Raw genomic sequence first — 4851 nt, 5'->3', positions numbered from 1 at the left:
TTATACGCCGGCAAATACGGTGTATATATATATATCCTCCTATCTAATAAAAGAGAAACATGGTAATTAGTGTACGACCACTACCCTTCCCATTGGCTAATTAGTGAGATATGCAAATTAGCTGCCAGCCAAGATGACAGCCAGCAGCCAGGCAGCTGGAAGCGAACATGAGGCTTGCTTGCTTCATAATAAATGTATTTAGGAGTAAGAGGAGTGATGAGGAAGTTTGTGTGTATGTATGTACTCATATCTTCAGAAGAAAAGGGAAATAATGGATTAAAATTGGTTATTTATAAACATTTGCTGATTTACTAAGAAACCTTACAGATTTATTATGTGAAGCATCTTTTATTACACTACATTGATTTTTCTCCCTGATCTAATGACTCTTCTCAGATTCTCCCACAGCAGTTCTATGATTTTTACATTTCTGTGTCTCATGTAGGATGCCATATATTTAATTTGTTCCACTAGAGACCTGGTGCATAAAATTTGTGCAGGGGGGTGGGGGGTGGGCTTCAACCTGAAGTGCATCCTCTCCAATCTGGGAGCCCTCAGGGGAGGTCCTACTGACAGCTTGGGGCCGCTCCCTATGGTTCTCTGCTCTCTGCGGGGCCTGCCTGGTCCACACCACGGCGACAGCTAAGCAGGCCCTGCTGGGTGCTGTCTGCGGCTGCAGTTGCCTGCTCACGGGTCGCCGTGGTGATGTCCAAGTGGGCACACTTGCCTGCCGGGCTCACATTGACAGGGTGACGTCACTAGCGTCCTTCCCTGGCCGCTATGTGCGTCGCCAGCTATGTGTGTCGCCATCTTTGTTGTGGCGTGATGGAGGGATGGTTAATTTGCATATCACTCTTATTAAATAGGCTAGCTCATGAAATGTTCCTTATATGTTGTGGTCAGAGGAATGGCTTCCATTGAAATCATTATTATACAGAAATATCTTGAAAATGGAAGTAATGTCACAATGAGCATACGAAGTTGTAGTTCTTGTGGTACACTTCATTCCGTCTATTAGATAAAAACTAAATATTCCTTTAGTTACTATTTTCATTGTTTATTATTGATGTCACCAAAGATATTCAGTGTTTGCCCATTTATTCAGGTCACAACTTGGTGATGTCATAATTTATGGTCTTTTTACAATAATATGAAGTGAAGAAACATAGCACATTCAAGTTGTGTAAGAGCTACTCCATTATTAGAAGGAAAACGTTGCAATAGGAGTGATGTAGTATTAAATAGCAGATGGAAAAGATCCAGGATGAAAAATTGATATGAATTCAGCATGTGGAAAGAGAGGATATCTTTTCCAGGATGCAATACTGACTCTGAAATTAGTAACATAAATGATACTTTTTTTTCATTTCCTTCCTATCTCCAATTCCTTTATTTCTTTTCATTCCCAGCTACATACATATCACAGCCATTCTCTTTTGAGGTGTTATGACTATACCATCTCCCAATTCTTCCCATCCTAAATCATCCTTACAGATCGTTCATTTGGAATTTATGTAATAGGGGGAAACATCAGATAGTGTTGAAAATTTTGGATTATATTTTGAATGAAAAAGAGACCTCACAACTTACAATTTCATGCTGAAATCTCTCTTTTGGAATGTGAATATTGAATGCTGGAAAACATGAGAATGGCATCTGATTTGAGAATTAGAATGATCTTCCCAGTCACAGTTTTATTATAACCCCGAATAGCCCCAGCAATCTTGAGAAAGAAGAGCAAAGTTGTCAGAACCACACAACATGATATCAAACTATAATATAAGGCGTTAGTAATAAAATCAGCATGGAACTGGCATCAGCTCATACATAGATCATTGGAACAGAGTAGAAAACCCAGAAATCAATCCCCTCTTATTAGGTCAATTAATATTTTACAAGGGAGGCAAAATATACAAGGCAGTAAAGACAGTCTATTCAATAAATGGTATTTGGAAAATTGGACAGATTAGTGCAAAACATCAAATCTATGTCCTTACACCATACATAAGTATGAACACTAAATGGATTAAAGACTTAAGTGTAAGACTCAATACAATCAAAGCTATATAAGATAATGTAGGCAGTAAAATCTTGAATATTTTCTCAGATTATCTTGATTAGCTTAGCCCAATCACGTGTTATTATGACAAGAATGGCTTGTGAAGACCCCTCCATTGCTCCCTGAATACCTTCTATAAAATTGCACATATCACAAGGTGCTTGACAGGAAAGGAATTCACGGAAGAACAGAAATGTACATGTAAGAATGTTCAGTGAACAATTGTGTTTATTTCTGGCTCTTTGTCATAAATAGCGTATGAAGAATGGCTATGTTGTGACTACTCACAGCTGTGTGTCTGGTCCAGGTGGGAAAGTGTAGGGTGAATTAGGGACCATGAAGAGATTAAAAGAGCAAGGAGAAGGGCAGCTATGATATGAGCAGTGAACACAGTGACTTAGGTGAAGAAAACACGAGACACTGAACAGGATGATCTCTCTTCCTCTTTATTTATTTTTTTAAAAGATATTTTATTGATTTTTTACAGAGAGGAAGGGAGAGGGATAGTTAGAAACATCAATCAGCTGCCTCCTGCACACCCCCTACTGGGGATGTGCCCGCAACCAAGGTACATGCCCTTGACCGGAATCAAACTTGGGACCCTTCAGACCGAAGGCTGATGCTCTACCCACTGAGCCAAACCGGTTAGGGCTTCCTCTTTATTTCTTTAATGTAAAATGGTGTCAAGGATCTATCAAGGTATTTATGAAACTCTTACCAGTGGTGACTCTTAGAGTGTGGAATATGGGAAAAAAGGATCTTCATTCAAAATGCTAACATATCTATAAATTTGGAGATTCTTCTATAAGAAGTGTAAATTACTACTTTTAATACTAAAAATGATAAAATTTAAAAAGCAGTGCATTTACAGTAGAGGTCTCACCAGAGGGTTCATCTCTGCTGGTTCTTGTGGTGAGCAGAGGCCTCCAGGGCAAGGATTTTGGTGACCACTTGCTGCTCATCATGCTCCACCAGACAAGTGAGCATCACACCCTCCCTGTAGACAAATTCACCAGGAGCCAGCTCTTGTAATTGACGGTCCCTTGCTTTTCTCTACATGGGTCGAGGCTATACAGGTTTGGTACATATTTCCGTTCTGGAACCAGGGAAGCTGGAGGTGCTGGTGATTCTTTACCAATCAGGTGAGCTTCACCATGTTGTCTGAAAGTGTGATAGGTAACCTCCAAGATGGGCAAAACTGAAACCGTACAGGGCGGAAGCTCTGACCTCATAGTACAGAAAGATCACAGAGGAGGGTTCCATATCTTAACGTCCCCACCACAGCAATTACTTTGAATTTCAAAGTAACCCAGAACACTTCAAAGTATCCAGCAAGTGCTCAGAACTCAGCAATCTCTTTGCATATGAATGAAATCAGTAAGTACAGGTCCCTGCCGAAAGTAGGTGGTGAAGGACTGGTAACTGCTCTTAGGGTGATATGTTAGAAATCACCAAGCACAGCCCCAGCATATAGGAGGAACATAATAACTATAGCAAAACAAGTGAACTCACCAAGGACATAGGAGCTTGGCTTATAGTAGGTGCTGTTATTGGAGTTGTTACTGGTGAAGTAGGTGAAACTACCAAGTATAGGGATAGATGTTCACCCGAGACCTGGCCTTAAACAGAGATGAGTGATGGGCACATCCAGGTGCCTGGCAATGGGACTGACTGTCAGGAATTGGATTCCAGGCCTGAAGCTAAGAGCAGGGGGCGGAGCAGCCTTGGAGGACAGGGGCCAGGTGTGGGTTTGAGCTGGGTATGAGGGACATCTACCTTGGATAGTCTCAAACAGTTTGGCTGTGCTGGAGTTGCTTGCTGTATAAAGGGCTGTCTCCATCTGGGTCTGCAGTAGCCTCAAGGATGGAATTTCATTTCCATCTTGGAATAATTTCAGGGCCATATTCTTGTGGGTGAAGTCATGGGAATTGGTGTTGAAGCTCACTGTCTGCCCAGGTGGAGACCTCCGCAGAGGACCCAATACCACGGGGGTGGGGTGGAATGTGCTGTAAAAGGAGCATAATAAAGAGTGAATATGATTGTGATTATAACTAACTAGAGGCACGGTTCATGAAATTCATGCACGGGTGGAGGGTGGAGTCCCTCAAACCGGCCTGCACCCTTTCCAATCCGGGACCCCTGGCTCCTAACCGCTCGCCTGCCTGCCTGATCGCACCTAACCACCTCTGCCTGCCTTCCTGATCGCCCCTAAACTGCTCCATACTGGCCTGATCGCCCTTAACTGCTCCCCGGCTGGCCTAATCACCCCTAACCACCTCTGCCTCACCCAGCACCCGGGACCCAGGATTCCCTCTCTCTGGCCGTCAGCAGGCACCCGGGACCCGGGCTGGCTGCAGCTGCAGGGGACCATGGGTGGGCGGCTTCGCCTGGGCCACAGCTGCAGGCCCCAGGACTGCAGGCAGGCAGCTTGTCCCTCTCCCAGGCCACAGCCACAGGCACTGGTACCCAGAACCATGGCGAGGGCAGCTTGTCCCTCTCCTGGGCTGCAGGTACTGGCACAATCCATGGCACCCGGGAGTGCAGGGACTGTGGAGCATGTGGATTGTCCCTCTCCCAGGCCACAGGCGCAGGCGCAACCACTGGCACCTGGGACTGTGGGGTAGGCGGCTTGTCCCACTCCCTGGCTGCAGCCCAGCCGCTGGCGCCCAGGACCGCAGGGTAGGTGGCTTGTCCCTCTCCCGGGCCGCAGCCTGGCTGGTCCCCATTCCTCTCTTTTTTGAAAAATATATTTTATTTATTTATTTTTGATTTTTTACAGAGAGGAAGGGCGA

Source organism: Myotis davidii, unplaced genomic scaffold, assembly GCF_000327345.1.
Source record: "Myotis davidii unplaced genomic scaffold, ASM32734v1 scaffold354, whole genome shotgun sequence".
Lineage (NCBI taxonomy): Eukaryota > Metazoa > Chordata > Mammalia > Chiroptera > Vespertilionidae > Myotis > Myotis davidii.
Note: the sequence above shows the minus strand (reverse complement) of the source record.